Here is a 20,047-nt window from a genome sequence, read left to right on the forward strand (position 1 = left end):
ACAACAAATACACTTATCAGACTCAAGATGGGAGGAAAAAAAGACAAATATCCGGTAATCATAAAAATGCAAAATGCATTTTTTTTTCCTAACGGTATGATGCAAACCAAGATCTTAGGCCAAATTCATCCCTGGAAGAAAAAAATTAGCCTGACTACGCATGTGAGTTGAGGATCTGTACTGAATGTCGACAAAATTGTATACTCCCTGTTAAGCGGTATTGGAGAGGAGAATGAAAGACAGGAAGATGGAACGGCTGTACCTCTACCTCATCCTCCATGGAAAGGGGAGTGATGACAGGCTAAATGAAAACACTGAATAACGATGGCCTTGCCAGAAGTCAAGTATAGACGGAAGAAGTCAGGTAAAGATGCAAATGGATGACATATGACACACAATTTCTGGGGCACTCATCATGCTTATCACAGATCAATGACAGAATGGGTATATATTACTAAGGAGTAGTTTTCAGTCTTTGATTATAAACCTTTTTTTCAAGCAAAATCTCATGCAGAAACATATTAAGCTAAAAGAAGAACTCCCTGAGTAAGCGGGGGCCTAATGGATGGCCCTGACGTGACCTCCTAGAAGACAATACTTAGTTTGCCATTGAAGGTTTGCCAAACCATGGAACAGGCACACTTTTCCCCCAGTATTACTCTGTTTGGTCACTACCAACAAACTGATCTTTTTAAAACACATAGTAACATAAAATATTTTAATACTTCCCACCTTTCCAAACTCTACCCCAATTCTGGAGGATAACCAACAAGCAGAGCCACTCATGCCAGGCCTCTGCTTGCCTCTCTTTTTTCCATATGTTCCATGTGTCAAAGTGGATGATTTCAGATGCAACTAAAAGAAACCCCATTTCAAATGGCCTAAGGATATTGTCATGGGGCTTACTTTTCTCATCTCAGGTCCATTATCCTGTGGCTGTTTCTTCTCGTGTGTTAAGGTGGCTTCCAGAAGTAACTGAAGCTTCTATTGTTCATCTCTAGCAAGAATGGTGTGGGAAGGAGGGTAAGAAGAAGAAGGAGAGAAAGAGGGCTGAAAGGGGAGAAGGAGGGAGAAGAGTGAAGAAGGAGAGAGTCATAACTGTGGAAAATAAGTTTATTAGTCTCAATGGCTCAATCTCAGAACAGTTAACAACTGGCGAAGGGAGACTTAGCCTCGGTTGGCTGAAGGGCAAGAGGGGCACTTGGTGAGAGCACCTGTGATTCTACTGTTTATTGAAGTCTGTCCTACAATCCCACATCTGGAGATCTAATAGAATAATCCACACTCAGTTGCAAAGTCAGTATCAAAGAGGTTGAACACTGAACCTGAACAGCAGCTCTGGCAGCAGGCACTAGATTAACAGAGCTATTTTGTCTCTGTCTCAGCTAGGGGGCTTTATGGGAGTATGCTGAGCATCATTCAAAAGTGGGTTTCAGTGTCACACCCGGGGGATTCAAGCATGCAGTGTACAGTTGTGTTCATTTCTCTCTCTCCTTAGATGCCTCGAACGAGTGTACTCATGCTCTGACCCTCACAGTAAAGAGCTGAGGTATCTTCAGAACGTAGAGTTGTTTTACACTAAAAACACAGCGCCCATCCCAGGCATCTATAAAAGCACTCCGAGCTGTCAGAGGCTTTACCAGATTAATAGCTCCGAAGACCTCCCATACACTAAAGACCTGAGGTCTTTTGGTGGAGGTTTGGTTGAGGGATGTCTCGCTTCTAATCTTGCTTATTGGATTTGAAAAACTCCATAGCTTTTTCTGTCAAGGAAGCTGCAGAAAAGAGAACTGTTAAAGGAATGAATTAAAAGGAAAGAATGAAAAAAGTTTAAATGTAAACTAATATTTCAGCTCAAAACACAGACAAAAACTAAATTATACTTTCACTGAAAACTGGGGGCGGGGGGGTGCCCTTTCTGTAAGATTTCTAACCTCAGAATACGCCTAAGTACATCATCACTATTGCAGTCACCTAATACTTTATTTTCTGTAAAAGAAGTAATTCACAGCTCTTCAAACTTGTTTACACAACTGTTCATCTTTCTTTCATTAAAAACTGAATTACTAGTGTATTTCTGCTATTAGGGTCAACTGAAGTTGAATTTGTGAGGAGTACAGAATTTCTAACAAACGCTATCATTCCTTCAGGCACCTTCAAATATAGTACCAGATTGTCTAAAACCTCACTGCACAAAACCACATGGGTCTCTGGACTTTTTCAAGCCTTTATGTCCAATAAAATCAACCCTTAATGTGTGTGCTTTCTGTTAGGTGACGATATGTACTTAGGGATTGAACCTAATTATAAATAAATAAATAAATAAATAAATAAATAAATAAATAAAATTTAAAACTATTGACAAAAGACCAAGTGATGCATTGCCCCTCTAAATAAAATGCAATGCCTTAAGACAAAATACAGACTTTTTTGGATGACTCTCCAATACTAACTTTGATAATAGATAGAGATATTCTGTTAAGAGACTGGGAAAAATATTTTGATAGACACATTCTTTCAATTATCCCACTTAAGTAAGTATTTGCCTACAACTTAATCCAATTTACATAAGAAGATTTCAAAATTATTGCTCTCAATTCATTTTTCTATTTCTTATTCAAAAACAACTGTTTTGAATATTGGAAGGAGTATTAAATTTGGGGTATCTTTAGTCTCATACTGATTGCAATTTTTGGCCAAATTACTCAAAGATTGTAACTTGATATATCCTTGTAAATGAAATTCATGATCCTAGGAGTGTTTGCACTAAAAGAGTAAAGAGAGGGGCTCCTGGGTGGCCAAGTTGGTTAAGCATCTGCCTTTGGCTCAGGTCATGATCCTTGGGTCCTGGGATTGAGCCCCGTATCAGGCTCCCTGCTCAGCGAGGAGTCTGCTTCTCCTTCTCCTCCCCACTCATGCTCTCTCTCGCTATCTCTCTTTCTCCCTCAAATACATACATAAAATATTTAAAAAAATAAAACAGAGAGAGAGAGAGAATAAAGAGAACACATTTAAATACAAACATGCCCACAGGAGCTAAGAGCACATGTAAATAAGTTTCAGTCAGGAAAGAGACATTAGACACAAACTGGGATATCCTGAGAACAACTTATACGGTAGCCTCCAAAATGACCTACAATGATCTTTGCCTCACAGTACTCATGTCCTTGTATAGTCACTTCTCACACTGAGTAGATGTGTTATCCAGTGAGGCCAATAGGATATTATGGAAATAGCAATGTGATTTCTGAGGTCAGGTCATACGACATTAGGCCTTCTACCTTGGATCGATGACTGGAGAAATCAGCTACTGTGTTGGGAAAATAGACTGGCCTATGGAATATTTCACATGGCAAGGAACCAAGGCCTCTTGACAAAAGCCAGAATCAACTTGCCAGTCATGTGAGTCAGCCGTTTTGGAAGTCAATCATCCATCTCCAGTTAGACCTTCCCATGACTACAGTCCATGCCAACACCATGACTGCAGCCCCATGAGAAACCCTAACCCAAAACTACCTGTCAAGAATTGTCAAAGGTTTAAGATATTGCCCTACTTGCCGACTAATATATTACCTGGCCTTGTTTTCATGGATACTTGCAGCAGACACAAGATTCCTGGGTCAGGTGACACCTGTATACACGGTGAGCTGTATTACATGAGAGAAATCCTGAGTTTAAGAAACCCAAATCTTTTATCACTAAGGACGCTATACTTTGTTCAAGTAAGAGAAAGAATTATCTATCTTCCAAGGCAAGTCGATCTGCAAATGTACTTGAAAAAGTAGCACAGAATTAAGGCAACCAATGTCTTTTCTCTCAATAAATGCAGATATGTGAGGATCCACAGAAAATTGTTTCTCAAGCCTATCCAGTCAACCACTCCTAAATTCCTGACCCACAGAAACAGTGACATAATAATCATTTATTACCGTTTTAAGCTCAGAAGTTTAGAGGTAATTTGTTATGCAGTATTAGATAATAAATATAATTTATTACAAAAAAAAGCTAATTAGAAAGTAGTAAATATGAAGTAATAACTAATTGCTAAGGAGTATTCAGGGACTCTAGGACTAGCAGCAATGGCGTTGTTACTACACTGAAATGGAAGAGATGATTGGGGGCCGGAACTTCCTGAAACCAGTGGGGAGCAAGAATCACATACAACAGGCCATTACTCAAGGAGGTGCAACCTTTAGTTAAAACAGGTAATGTAACATGGATTTTAGCCAGGAGAATAAATACCCTAACCTCTCCCTCTTCTTTCTTTCCCATTTTTCCCCACTGGCCAAAAATAAGTGGAAACTGGGGAAGGGAAACCCTGCTGATGGTATCCATACAGATAACTCCCCTAGGCAGAAAAGGATAGAAAGTGATTGGAAGGATGAGGGCAAATATAAAATATCTGGCACAATCTGGCAAATAAATCAGCTCAGGGGTGCCTCTTCTAAAAAAGGAAAGTTCCTACTCAGCAATAAATGATTGTTATGTGGTTATTTAGTTGGAAATGCAAGATTTGACAGGCATGGGTCAGGACTGGATTCACTGGAGGGAGGGACTTGAACAAAAGGTAAAATTAAATTACCAACTGCATGGAGGATCTTTGCCCAGGGGTCAGCAGCAGAAAGCCTTACTGCTTAAACTCACTGAGGTCAAGATCAACATCACTTCTCATGACCATACTGATTGCCAAAGCCAAATGTGAAGACATTGGATTCTCTGAACTCAAAATTGCAACGTCTCCACAGCCATGACTTGTAGATAATTAAAACTCTTCTGCATGTTTTTTTTTAATTTTATTTATTTATTCATGAGAGACACACAGAGAGAGAGAGAGAGAGAGAGAGAGAGAGGCAGGGACACAGACAGAGGGAGAAGCAGGCTCCATGTAGGGAGCCTGACGTGGGACTTGATCCCGGGACTCCAGGATCACACTCTGGGCCAAAGGCAGGCACTAAACCACTGAGCCACCCAGACATCCCTACACTGCATTTTTAAATAGTGTTTGAATTTAATCTAGAGTTACTTGTCTCTACATCTTATACTCAGGATGAGAGATTTTGATAGATAAACCTATCAAAATTGACTGAATTTTTAAAAGGTTTACTATAGAAATCACAAAATTCTCTATGACACAATTGGTTTTATCATTCTAACCAAGAATTTCGAAAAAATATATTTTAATATATTTTCTTAAGATTTTATTTATTTATTTGAGAGAAAGAGAGAGAGCACATGGGCACACAAGTTGGGGTTTGGCAGAGAGACAAATCGACTCCCCAGTGCGTGGGGAGCCCGACCCAGGGCTCCATCTTAGGACCCTAATATCATGACCTAAGTCAAAGTCAGATGCTTGACTGACTTAGACACCCAGGCACTCCTTTAAATTCTTTAAGTTAAAACATTTACTAAGCTCATGTATAAAAAGGAAATAATAATTTTAATATAAAATGGGCTTTAATAGGTCAATAAAAACACTAGTATACCAAGAGAATGATAGAGGAGAAGGCATCAACTAACAATTCATAAAATAAACTGAACCAGACAATAAGCACAAAAACAATATTCAACACACTTAAGAGTTAAATAAATATAAATGGAAAATACAAACATTTCAATTAAGTAAGCTTCTGGTTTTGGACTACATGTTAGTATAGGCCTTTTAGAATACTCTTGGGCAATATGTAGTCAGATTTTTTTATGTTTATTTAATTTAATATGAGAATTCAATTTACAGAAATTTATTTTAGGGGTGCTTTGGTGGCTCAGTCAGTTAAATGTCTGCTTTCAGCTTAGGTCACAATCTCAGGGGCCTGGAATTGAGCCCTACATCAGGCCCCCTGCTCAGTGGGGAGCGTGCCTCGCCCCCTGTCTCTTCCCACCTGCCCTCAGCTCCTGCTCTCTCTCTGTCTCTCACAAATAAATAAATAAAATATTTTTTTAAAAAGAAATTTATTTTAAAGAAATAGAGAATTGAGAAAATATTTATACATAAAAATGCATATCAAAGATTATTCTATATTACCAAAAGTATCTAGAAATATTTCAGTGACCAGCTACAAAAATGATAAATTAAATTCTCATGTAAAAACAATTCTGTAGGGCAGCCCGGGTGGCTCAGCAGTTTAGCACTGCCTTCGGTCCAGGGCGTGATCCTGGAGACTCGGGATCGAGTCCCAAGTCAGGCTCCCTGCATGGAGCCTGCTTCTCCCTCTGCCTGTGTCTCTGCCTCTCTCAATCTGTATGTCTCTCATGAATAAATAAATAACGTATTAAAAAAAATTCTGCATATTATTTGACAATTAAGATGAGATATTCAAATGGATTCTTGTGTTTTGGGAAACTTCTCACAAAGTGATAATGGAAACAAAATTGACCACGCTGTATGATTGTATGATGTACCTCAGTATTATTGCAAGTATATTAAACATTAATGTATATATGACTGAAAAAATATAGACATCAATAGAGGAGGATACCTCTGTGTGGAAGAAGTATAAGTGATACTATTTTATTCTTTATACTTTCTATACCACCCAGTCTCTTGAGTAATTATAAAACTCATTAACTTTTAAAATGTTATTGTCTTCACTTAAAAAGCCCAAATGAGCAAATTTTGGCCAAGTGAATAACACAAATGCACAATAAGATACCTTCTGTGGACTGTCAAAACAACATTCCCCTAACCTACCATTAATAAAGAGGTTTTATAATATAAATGACTGTGTATTTTTTATATGACTCTATTACTAAAAGTAATCAATCATATCTGTGGCTTTTCACCACACACAACAGAATACATATATTGAATTCAGGCCTAACGGCTACTAACCGGAGTTTTAGAGTAAGAATTCATGCCAAGTGATTGGTAACTGATATTTTAGAATAAAAATTCAGGGAATTCAAAGCAGTAACTTTTACTATAACTGTAACTTTGCCTTTTTCACCTCATGAGTAGATCGGTCCTTAAAGTCTCAATTAAATACTAGTTGAATGATGTGTAATCATCATAGGGAAGGCTCTGTGCAAAACACAAACCGGCTCCTTGGTAGTTTCTCGGATACGTAATCTTGGGCACAACATATACTAACCTGGGAGAGAAAAGAAAAATAAAGAAATAGGTTTGTGCTAAGACAGTTCCTCTGCAAATTTGTTTCTTTGACGAAATGAATGATGGAGCAGCGTTCTTATTTTATTTTAGAAATATAATAAAACTTCAAGGCTACCAATTATTTTACTTTCTGTTTAATAATTTTAATTTTTAAAAATCTCTTAAATATTATTCACGATAAATGGCTCATATTACTCAACAAACATGAAAAATGAAAATGTTCATTTCATATTTAAGAGTAAAGGGTCATTATGTAAGGTAACTTATTCTCAAAACAACTGAAAAAAATGGGATGTTTGTATGTATATGGAGAGAGAATAAATGGCAAAGCAAATGGGATAAAAATGTTAGCTGTTAGCAGGTGAATCCAGGTAAAAGGTATACAAGTGTGCTACTTTTATTCTTGCTACTTTTCCATAGGTTTGATATGATTTACAATAAAAAGTTAAAAAAAAACTAAAAAAAAAAAGAAAGTGTTCATTTCATTTATCCAAATTTTTTGTATGTCTGATCCATTAATAACACAAGGCATAATTTGATCATCTCTTACTTGAATTGTTTCAAAAGGCTCTTAGCTGTTACCACTGTCTGTCTCATTTCCTCACTTGTTTCATTTATTCCCCACCTTGACTTCAAAGCTACCTGTGGAAAAAGAAGCAAAAATAAAAATTAAGCAAGCATGAATTATGTATTTCTTGCCCTCAAAATTTCTTACCATGGATGGCACCCAACATTGCTCAGAATAGTCCTCAGTTGGCCTCTTTGCCATTTTCTATTATGTGCCATGCATTTTCCTACCTCCTGCATCTGCTCTCTGCTCCTGATATGCCTGGAATCTCATAAAACTCTGCCTATACTTCTAATACTGCATTTAGTTCATGTTGCCAGTTTTGCCCTCCTTATTCTGCTTTGCCCTTTATACTGAAGGCTGTTAAGATACTTTTTCTTCAGTTTTCTATCTCACAAGGATTTTCTAGAGCATTTTGCATAGAGTGTGCTCTCATTGTTGAATGAAAAAAAGACCAGTTGTTGATCAAACTCAAAATACTATTTCCAATATTGTGTGTTTCTAACCGCTTCTGTGATACTCCATGTGTCTAAATCCTTGAATCCAGGGGTTACTTTCTTCTGCATTGCTCAACACCAGTGTGGTGTCTGTGATGCTACACCATAACTTTATGGCCCTGTCACTTCCTTCAAATATTCCAATTATGACTTTGAAAAGTTATTAGCTCATGGACATTTTCAAAATATTTCCTACACACTCATTTTGTAAAAGGTTAGACCAAAGGAACTGGAAAATAATCAATGTCTTCATAAATCTACCTTTTTTCCTTCTTTTCTCAACCAATAATTATTGTGTAACTTCTATATTCCAGGAATTCTTCTAAGCACCAGGGAGTGCTATCAGCAAGGCAAAGACACTCCTTACCATGATGGACTGCTTAGACCAGCAGCAAAAGCAGATGTGAGAGAAAGATTTACAGAAAGAATTAACATTTACATTCATTGCAATTGTGGTAAGTGGTAGGAAGAAATACATTCTGTTATGGGAAGGTTTACTTGGAAAACTTATCAAATCTGGGTAGTCAGAAGAGTCCTTCAAAAGATGCTCTCTCACATTTAAACTAAGATTTATAGAATTGAAGGCATTTAATGTAATTAATATATATCACAGGAATATATATTATATATATTTATATTATATATCAATTCTTTATATATATATATATATATACATATATATATATATATATATCAGGAATTATTGAATTATTCCAGCTAGAAAGAACAGCATGTACAAAGGCCCTGAGGTTAGAAAGGACATGAAGAAACTGAGGAAGGCAATATGGTTTGAGTACAAAGAGGGAAGAAGATTTATCCAAGAGAAATGAAGCTGTACTACCTCCCAGAGAGTCTCTATTACTGCTATTAATGATGAGGGATGGATGCAGCAAGACAACAATGATCGTGGCATCCTAGCTGCCTTCTACTTTTGCAGCGTGACAAATAAGAACCAAGAATTCAGATATATCAGGACATCTCTGCATTTCCACATCCTTGACTTATCCTGTGCAAGGTTGATGGGACATAAGTGGGTGAGAATAGTTTTCCAATATGCATCTCTATCTTGACTGAGAAAATTCTGTTAATAGATTCTTTATAGAGAACTCATAACAATGAACTTAAAATCCTTCACTTGAACTTTTAAAATGATTTCATTAAAAATGAAAGCAGTACTGCTTAAGACTGTCTCATTCTCTCTCTCCCTCTGCCCCTTCTCCTGCGCTTTCACTCTCTCAAATAAATAAATCTTTTTTTTTTTTAATGGAGGCAGTAGAAGAAATAGGAAAGTCAGAGAATTATAAGATAGAGATCTTTAAAAAAAAAAAAATAAAAAAAATAAAAATACAAAATAAAAAAAAAAAAGATAGAGATCTTTAAACAAGAAGAGTCACTGTAAAATTAAAACTCCAAGCAACTATTGGCCACTACATAAATAAGACTGAAACTCAGGCAACTAAATTTGATTAAAAGAAATCGTTTTTCTTAAGTACACTTCCCATAAGCATTTAATTCTCTCAATTTCTTTACGAATTTCAGAGTAGTTGATAGTTTCTTTAAAAGTTCATAAATACAATAATATTAAGTTTGCAAAAATTGCTTGAAAGGGAAGGCTTTCAAAAATATAACAGAAAAGTAGCAATCATCAAAGGGTCTCACCAATACAGAATGCCTCATTAACGTGAGAGACCCTAAAACTCATAAAAGATACTCCATTTAAAAATGGAAAGGATGCTTTTCTGAAAGACATGGTTGCTTTTCCATTGAAATATCATTTGATTAATAATTTTCCATGTATATATCTTTGAAACAGCAAACAAAAATTTTATAGCCATAAATTTTACTGTATCTATCACATTTAATATGCTTGACGAGTCATTTTTTGATTCAGTATTTTGATCTTTTCTAGATAGAATATACTTTTTTAAGAAAATGGAAAAAATATATAAGACTAGTGATCCTAAAAGCATTTGCTAATCTTGCAAGTAAAGTTATTCTAGCAATATTGTCTTTAAAACATTTATAATGGGGACACCTAGGTGTCTCAGCAGTTAAGCATCTGCCTTGGGCTCAGGGCGTGATCCTAGAGTCTCAGGATCCAGTCCCACATCAGGCTCCCGGCAGGGAGCCTGCTTCTCCCTCTACCTATGTCTCTGCCTCTGTGTGTGTGTGTGTGTGTGTGTGTGTGTGTGTATCATCAATAAATAAATAAAATAAAACCACTTATAATGGCATTAAATATATATATATATATTTTTGGGGGGGTCACAAATAATTCAAAATTTATAAAATTCAAAAAATTCAAATTGATAACCAGCATCTTTCTCCTTTGTGGAAACGCCTGAGAAAGGATGGAGATGTTCGGCCCTGGAAACAGCCCACCCCTGATCTCCTTAGCCTGCATGTCAACTCCAAGCAAATTTGGATAAATCAGGCTCCAGTCATCCAGATGAACACCAGGTTACAGCTAATTTGAACACCTAATTAATAGACTATGCACAGAGCAACCAATAATAGAACTATGTGATTTTTGTTCACCTCTCTTTTTCTAAGACCCTATTTGCATTCTTGTGCATAGGAAACACCTGAGATGCAGAAGATCAGGTCATGAAGATTCAGGCTTGTTGAAGAGAGAGGAGAGAGGAAGAAGGGGAAAGCCAGAGTAAAAAAGGAAGGGGTAGAAAGGAATAATGGAATGAATAAATTATGGCTAGAAAGACAATGATAAAATATAGCCATGAGGAAGATAAGAAAATGAAGAGAGGGAAGTGTGGGGAAATGAAATATAGCTGTTGAATCAGAAGTTCAATTAAGTGCGTTTCAATGAATAGTCTTCCATTGTCTTTTAGCTCCAAATTTGTCAAATTCACAGTAATTTAACTAAGAGAATGAGGTAAAAAGAGGTTTAATAAAGTTTGACACACATTTTAGACATAATATTACTTCCAAAGGCAGCATCTACGCAAGCAACATTACGCTTACAGTATTCAAAAACAATATAGTTCTAATTCACATATATCATTTAAAATTCACTATATTTCTTTTCTGAAAAACTGATGAATGCAATAGAAACATGAAAGATCACGTCGTGTTTCCATACCTTAGCCTCCTCAGATTCTTTTTTCCAAGGCTTAGTTTCTCCTGAACCTATCATTAGATAACATTTATGTCTAGAGATCTAGCTGTCTCCCCCAGTTACATATTTTTTAAAAAAACTTTTTATTTAAGGAAAGATTTTATCCTAAGTTTTAACTATGAATTTCAGCTTTTCACTAAAGTAGTTGTCCTTGAGTTCTGGGATAGAAATGTGATTCTTTTCTCTTAAGATGAAATGGATCAGTGGTTAGAGAAAAACAACCCAAGTTGAACCTACAGATGTGGACTTCAATTTTCCACAGTTTTTTTTTTTTTAATTCTACTCTGTAGAATGTTTCATATTATGTAAATTTAAAAGTCAATGTGGGATATATTTTATTTTCTAAGAATTCCTAAGGAAGTCGGAAACAAGTTACAACTTGCCACATTATGATAAGTACATGAGTCAAGTTCAGTATCCTCTTAGCTTCCACCCACCCTCATCAACTTCCAGATGCACATTCTACTGCCAAAGCCGCTCCACAGCCTCTATTATGTGTTCCCTATAATTTAATATCTTTTGTACACTGGTTAGACACTGCTTGACACAAACATCTATACATAGTCTAGGGAAGAGACCACAGAATTCAGGGTCAAGCTGCTAATACTACTAAGTACTGCTAATTACTTTGAATATAAAGGTCTTCATTCTGGATTCTAATCCACTGCCAGAATAAATTTATTTTGAGAACAAATCTTGGAGATATTCGAATAGCACTGCATTTATGTGAACAATCCTGAAGTCCATAGCAGCCACATACTTCTGATTTACTTTTCAAGAATACAGTGTAAAATTCATATATGGTTCATATACATGTGTGCAAATATACACATGTAAATATATAATTTAATATACATTTAAAATGACTTCTGAAAGAGAGATGACCTTGATCGTTACAGGATACACTTTTCCTGCAACCTGATTACAAATGACTTTTACTCTAGGACAGAGTACACTTTGTTTTCTGATATTTACTGCTAATTTCATTCTCCACATCCCACTCATTAAATATCACTTGAAATATAAAACACTAGGTGTTTTAGAGAATATAAAGTAATTTGCTTTTATTTTTGAATTTTACATAAAGTAATTGGGTAAACAAGATGCCTCTGAGCTATTTTTCTATAATATGTATTCATTCATCCAATAACATGTATTTGGTTATGACCATCCCAGACACTAAGGAAAAAATAGAGATAGATAACATCTACTAACTGTTAGTATAAATGTGTGTTACATAAATTTTCTCACCAAGTTCTTTACCCTATGAGACAGGTAGAGTCTTATATTCCATTTTTTGCAGATTAGGAAGGCACAAAATGGTGAAATGCCTAGGCTATGCCACCTGGGCAGTATGTGATAGAGCTGGGATCTAAACTCCAAAGTCTATACTGTTAGCAGCTACATATTGCTGACCCTTAAATGCAAATAAAAGTGGCTTCCTACCTTCCAAAAATTTTTTTTTAAAGATTTTATTCATGCATTCATGAGAGACACAGAGAAAAAGAGGCAGAGACACAGGCAGAGGGAGAAGCAGGCTCCATGCAGGGAGCCCGACGTGGGACTCCATCCCAGGACCCCGGTCATACCCTGGGCCAAAGGCAGGCGCTCAATCACTGTGCTACCCAGGCACCTCCCTACCTTCAAATTTAAAACCAAGTTTCAGGGCTCTATCTGGGGATATAAATGGATTTATACCTATTGGAGATAGGAAGTGAACAATTTCAGAGCAGCATAAACAAAACTGAATTAGAGAATGATGGATATAGTATACAGATGGCCCACGGATTCCTTGAGAACTTGAAAACTATTTCCAGCAGTAAAAAATTTGAATATGGAAAAAAGCATCTAAATTTCTAACTCAGGAGGACAAAACTGTTCTCAAAAATTAAACAGAGGAAGACTACAGCTTGGAAGCTATCCTGCCCAACCAACAGAGCCAACTGGGACTGCACCTGGTACAGCAAAATTCCTGAGCTTAAAATGAATACTTAAGTCCACCAAATAAACTAAATCTATCATTCCTTGCCTTTTTAGACCTCAGCTGTTGTTTTTTAATGTCAAGGTTTGTCACACTCCAAGGACATATACACTTATCACTAGGGAGACACAAACGTATAAATCACGAAGGAGAGTAACACGCTAAACTTAGTGTCCTCAATAAGCATTTAACTTTGATTTACTAATATAGTCATCACATGTTCATTGAAGAGAACTGTTAGGTATATACAAGATATGAGTTAATTATATGTCACTTAAAATAATTATATCGAGGACACACATTAATGGATTCACTATTGGCTTGTAGCAGGTATTATTAATGCATCCTGAGGCCAAGGCCATTTGCAGTGACAACTGTTTATGGAAGTTTCCAATGCAGAGAAGGAGTTATGATCTGAGATCACTTAATCTTCCTGTTCCCTCAGTAAGTCAAGGGCTCCACTTTATGTTTGTGAACCTCCTCTCTTTCCCCAGCCTCTATTATCTTTGTAATATGTCGAATAATTTGTATTTATTTTATATCCAAGTATTTCATGTACTTTCAAAGACTTCCATCTACTACCTTTAAAAGAGAAAAGCAAATCCTAGTGCTTAAGAATTAACTCATTTATGATTTGGAAAAGGAAGCTGTAAACTTCTGGTATAACCAAGGAGCAGCCCGCCTCTGGTAGGGCAGCTAAACAATCAAACTTACTATGTCATTGACACTTTTATTCCAGGATTAAAATTGAAATTTTACCCAATAGTGATTTGTAGCTATTAAAAATCATAAAGTAAAATAACATTTAAGAAAAAAGTAGACTATAAAATAGCATATTTTTTAAATAGCATATTTTTATTAAGAAGCTGTGCACACACACGAAGAGTTATCAAAAACTCATATGCAAAACATTAATAACTATTATCTTTTTAAAAAAGATTTTATTTATTTATTCATGAGAGACACACACAGAGAGAGAGAGAGAGAGAGGCAGAGACACAGGCAGAGGGAGAAGCAGGCTCCATGCAGGGAGCCCGACATGGGACTCAGTCCTGGGACTCCAGGATCATGCACTGGGCCGAAGGCAGATGCTCAACCGCTGAGACACCCAGGCGTCCCAATAACTATTATATTTTTGTGTCAGAATTATCTACTGTTTTTTCCCCCCACCTTGGTCCTTTACTATTTTAAAATATTTTTTAATTGAGTATGAAATATATTTGTGTCCCTAAAATACTATTCTCAAAACCTAGTAACTAGTTCTCATTTACTTACATCATTTGCTATGCACTATATGTGGAGTTCTGTAGTTGCATTCCTGGCTTAACTCTTCCTTCAGATCTGCCCTTCACCATGCTGGCCTAATACCAAGGTCTTGCAACTAGGATTTTCTAACTGCAGGCTGTGATTCATCAGCTTAGTGGTCATAAGCAGTATTTTTTTTTTTAATATAAAATACATAAGGGACAAAAAGGAAAATATCAGTGTGCACTGTGTGGTAAGAAAATACTTTTAGTGGGGGTTCCTGGGAGGCTCAGATTAAGCATCCAACTCTTGTTTTTGGCTCAGGTCATGATCTCAGGATCAAGCCCCACATCAGTCTCTGCACTCAGCACGGAGTCTGCTTGTCCTTCTCTCTCTGCTCTCTTTCTCTGTCTGTCCGTCAAATAAAGAAGTAAGTAAGTAAGTAAATAAATAAATAAATAAATAAATAAATAAATAAATATAATCTCTAAAAAAAGAAAATGCTTTTAGTGAAACTTTTTTCTATGTTACATATATGAAAACACATTAATGGAACACTTGGGTGGCTCAGAGGTTGAGTGTCTGCCTTCAGCCCAGGGTGTGACCCCAGGGTCTTGGGATCGAGTCCCACCTCGGGCTCCCTGCATGGAGCCTGCTTCTCCCTCTGCCTGTGTCTCTGCCTCTCTCTCTCTCTCTCTCTCTCTCTGTGGCTCTCATGAATAAATAAACAAAATCTTAAAAAAAAAAAGAAAACACATTGGTATTTATGGTAAAATACATTTCTTGCTATGAGACTAGCTAAGAATCTATCTAAAAATAGATGAAGAAATGAAAGCACACTTAAGTGGTCATCTTAACTGTGTTGCCATAGGTTACATCAAAGAGGGCAGTGAGCTACAATAAAGGTGCCCAGCACTTCAAAACTTTTTATCCTTTTAACTCAGCAGCCTTCCTTAATATGGCAAATATGAAGCACTCTAGAACAAAGAAAATATAATCATTTATGTAATTAATTTGATTATTTTAATAAACATTGTTTCTAGTCCCCATAAAAATGATGATACCAAAAAATCCATACTTTGCCTCCATTAGTATCAATTAGTAACATAGTCATTTCTCAATTATATCATTGCCTACCATGCATGTATCCAATAATCTAAAATTAAAATCCAGTATGCTATGCCATTCTCATTAAATGGCTTACATCTAATCTGTTGCACTTGAGCTAGTGAAGGATATTGTTTTGGAAAGGTAATTAGCAATATTATTTCTTACAACATTCTATCTGCTACAGTAGGGAGTTTTAGAAGAAACCAGCAAATATTCTAATTGAACTCTGCATTTGACACAAGCATTCACACTGATTCTGCTAATTATTCTCTGTTTTAACTGGTCAATTAAAACTGTAAAAAGGATGGCCAGTGTGAAAGTAGTGTTTTTAAAATGTTGTCTCCCCATCATTTAACTCCAACAACTTAATAGTATTACTTTCACCAAGTGAATCAAATGCTTCCAAATGCACATATCTTTCTTAAAATACAAAAAAAACAAAACAAAACAAGTAATAGTCTGTGTCATATGGTGACAAGTACAGTTCAAAGTGCCATTATCACTGTTCTCATGGTGATAATTAATCCTTTAGTCATTATCATAATGAGAAACCATGTTCAGAAAATGCTGATTGAAAAATTCAGATATCAAACACAAGTCACTCGTTGCCTATCAGCCAAATTGATTCTTACCCTTATGGCAGATTAACACAGAGTCTTCCAAATAATTTATCTTGCCTACTCCAAACTTTTCTAGCTTTCTTATGTTTCGCTTCATGATTTTTTAAATGGCCTGCTCTAACATGAAGTACCAGCATTACACTTTTATTTCTTAATTTGTGATGGATCTTTCATCTTAATCAGAATCGTTTCCTGATTTTGTTTTTAATATGGTCTATACTTCATTCCTTAACTGAAATAATTGGAATAAGTTTGCAACTATCTGTGGCCAATTAAGTCTGAAAACTTTCAAATTTCCAAGTATAACTTTATCAACTTCAAAAGAACTAATAGTCATTTTCACATTGCCCAATGAAACCCATAAGCAAAATTAATATTTCAAGGAGGCCTAACTCTAAATTCATCTAGAAGCATACAGGTACCAAATAAGATGCTGCATTTTTTCCCCAACATGCAAAAACTCCATGTGTTATGCATTATTAAGTGTGAAATGGGTTAAAATGAGTGCTTTCTCATTTTTATCTCAGTCCAACATCAGCATGCTGGGCATTTACACAAACATGTCCCGTAATCATCTGAAAATAAACACAACTCCTCCAGTTCTATCTGAACTTTGCTAGCCTTCCTATACACCCCGCCCCCAACTGCATTTCTCAATTTGAAAACTTGAGTGTTATCCTGAAATTCATTTTTTTCTTTGGCTATCACACTCAAACGGCATGCACAAGAGCACACACACATCTGGTAATCAAGTTACAAGGCAGCATCTTTTGACACTTTTTCCTAAGGTTCTGCTGAGTCATGTGCAGCCTCACATAATAAGAAAAGAGGAAAGAGTGAGGATTCCGAGGGCAGCACTAACAGGAATCAAGTATGGGTAACTTGGGGAAACGGAACAATGTTTGCAAAACAAATAATCAAACCTCCTCAAAGGAAATCATACAGAAACATACCCACCAAGTACTTTTATACCAATGCATCTATTCCAGAAGGAAAAAAAAAATGAAATCAAATGGTTGGCTCAGTTATTTCAGTTATACTTCAAGAGCTTATAAGAAATGAAAATTCAGGGCCCTGGGTGGCTCAGTCAGTTAAGTGGTGATTTCAGCTCAAGTCAGGATCTGAGGGCCCTGGGATCAATTATATAATTGATTGTAATTGTATTATACGAGAATGCCAGCAATATCACCAATTCAGGCAAAGTATAACTCAGAGGAAATTTGGACTGAGATCATTGCTCCTCCATGAGCCATTTCTCTAGAGATACCTTTCCAAATCAAACACTCATTCAATATGCCTGTTTATTATCGCAATCTAATAATGTTCTGTGCTAGCTTGTGGATTAAGACTGTTATAATCTGCATTGACATCTTTAATCAAGTTGCCTATGTTATTGATTGTTTAATGATAAAACTATTTCCTTACTTACATGAGAAATTTAAAATCATGGTTGAAGATGGCTATTTCTCTCTCAACTGTGCTTACCTAAGAATGCCAACTTCAATCTGATCATGGAATGGAATGTAACTGGAATTTTGAGTTTGTGGAAGCAAGAACTGGAGAAGGATTCTCTCCACGTCAATATTAACTTTTTATATTCTAAGGATTTCTTAGTTCTCTGCTCTAGCTATACAGTCACAGAGGACAATGTTGACAGTTCACTGGCTAGGCAACTGGGGCGGGGGGGTGGTGGTGTCAATAAATTCTGTCCACTAATATAATATTATATGTTAACTATCTAGAATTAAAATACAAACTTTAAATTAAATAAAAAAATAAAAATAATAAATTGTAAACATCCTAAACATTTAGGATTTAAATACCCTAAATCAGCTAATGGATACTTAAGATATCTAGAGTTGAAGAGACTCTCTAATTGGGCAGGTGGGGGAACATTATGAACTACTGTCATAGGCAATTGAAGGTCTCCAACTGAGACTCAAATTATTGGCTGCTATTATTTAGATGACTACCTTCCTCAGTTACTATTAAACAAAATACAGACCACCATTTCTGTTCATCTAAAACAATGTTCTTTCTCAACTGTAGACATTTTCACTTGCTATTCCCCAGGGTGACAATATCTGATGTACTTGTGACTTTACCTGCTCTCTTGCCTTCCCGTGACTTCCCCTAATCTATTGGATTTTATTTCCTTTAAAAACATTACACCCCCCCCCCCAAAAAAAAAAAAACATTACACCCCATATTTCTGTAGGGCATGGACAGACTTAGCACTCTCTCACAGTCAGCCAAATTCTTCTAACAGCTCTTAGTGTGAACAAACAATAATGAATAGTGTGCTAAAATGATACCAATCAGCACAATAACTAGATGAGTTGATGAACATATAGAGCTTTTCCTCTTCCTTTCTATTCTTAAATAGAATCCTTTCCCTTCTTAAATTAATCCGAAAGCCTTTACCTGCAGCACAAATATTTATGGGTTAGTAAATGGAGATGGGGTGTATGGAATGGAGTGGCAGTGGTCCAGAGCAAGTCGTTGGTGCCTAAGCATAACTCAGAAGGCATCTGAGTGGAAGGCCAGCCCCAGGGAAGATGTCAGATACCGAGTGGGAAAAGGGGGATATGCTTACCTAAGAAAAAGCCGTCACTCAATACTGAAGCCCAAGCTGTGTCAACAGGGAGTCTATGCCAGGGAAAAAGTGCAATGGAGATACTAGTTTGTATACATATAGAGATTAAATCAAATTAATATATTGAGGATGATGGGAGGCAGGCTCTAATTGTAGAAAAGGCCATTTTTACAAATATGGAAAACAAATAAAACCTATAATGAACCCTATGGTAATGAGTTTGGGTTGGAATTACTGGTGGAAATACACATGTGCATATACACAGTCATACATGCATACATGTATGTAGTTATATGTAGAAAAATATAAAATATAAATCTAATAAACATGTTTTATACATTTCGATAAGAGATATCAACAGACCATATGTGTACTATCTGCATGCATATGTGTACACGCACACACACATTCTCTACTTTCCCCCACTAATAGGGCTGGAGAACAATGATACAATAAGGAATTATAAAGAAATTGGATCTTCTAATCATCACACACTACTAAAAAGAAACACACTACTAAAAAGAAACAGGGATCCTTGGAGAAATCATAGTTTTCAAGCAAAATACAAGATAAGCCAAGAAATCTTCATCTGCCCCCCCTCCCCCCAAAAAATACTCAAAGAATGACAGGATACAATAATCTGCTTCTTAATGGGTTCCCAACCGGTCAAGTCTAAATAAGTGATAGTGATGAATTAGAAGCCACTGAATAAAATAGGGAATCAGGAACCTAAACAGATAAAAATAAATAAATAAATGAATAAAAAAAATAAATGGATAAATAAATAAAGCAGCTCATGCTTGGCTCTATGAGCTTATTACATGGTCTGAAGGTACTTCCCACAAAACACTTAATAATTCCTATGGAAAAAAAAAAGATCTATAAAGGATCCTCTGAATAACTGTGTAAAATCGCTGGTGAAACATATATAATATGCCTATTTCAGGAATCTTGGTAAACACACTTTGATCAAGCAGTAAAATGAAACCATAAGTAGTGGGGCAAACAGAAACTCCTAAGCCATTCAATAGAATGTAATGAGAAAAACAAAGCATTAAGACTTTGATTTTACTTCCAATGATATATCATCGAGACCTAATTATGAGAGCCAATCCAAATTGAAGGACATTCTGCAAAATAACTAGCTTGTAATCCTCAAAAGGTTGTGAAGGTCAAAGATTGGGGA

At 36.1% G+C, this 20,047-nt stretch overlaps 1 long non-coding RNA gene across 3 annotated transcripts in view; it reads right to left on the reverse strand.

Annotated features, from left to right (window-relative positions):
• Positions 1–826: 826 nt before the first annotated feature.
• Positions 827–20,047, reverse strand: part of LOC144291989 (uncharacterized) — a 118,865-nt gene continuing 99,644 nt past the window's right edge. For all 3 annotated transcript variants that reach the window (XR_013359530.1, XR_013359529.1, XR_013359531.1), the window contains 3 exons: positions 7,659–7,750; positions 6,945–7,088; positions 827–1,050 (listed from right to left, as the gene is read on the reverse strand). This is a non-coding gene — a long non-coding RNA (uncharacterized LOC144291989). The remainder of the gene's footprint in view (positions 1,051–6,944; positions 7,089–7,658; positions 7,751–20,047) is intronic.

This window comes from Canis aureus, chromosome 20 (genome assembly GCF_053574225.1).
Source record: "Canis aureus isolate CA01 chromosome 20, VMU_Caureus_v.1.0, whole genome shotgun sequence".
Lineage (NCBI taxonomy): Eukaryota > Metazoa > Chordata > Mammalia > Carnivora > Canidae > Canis > Canis aureus.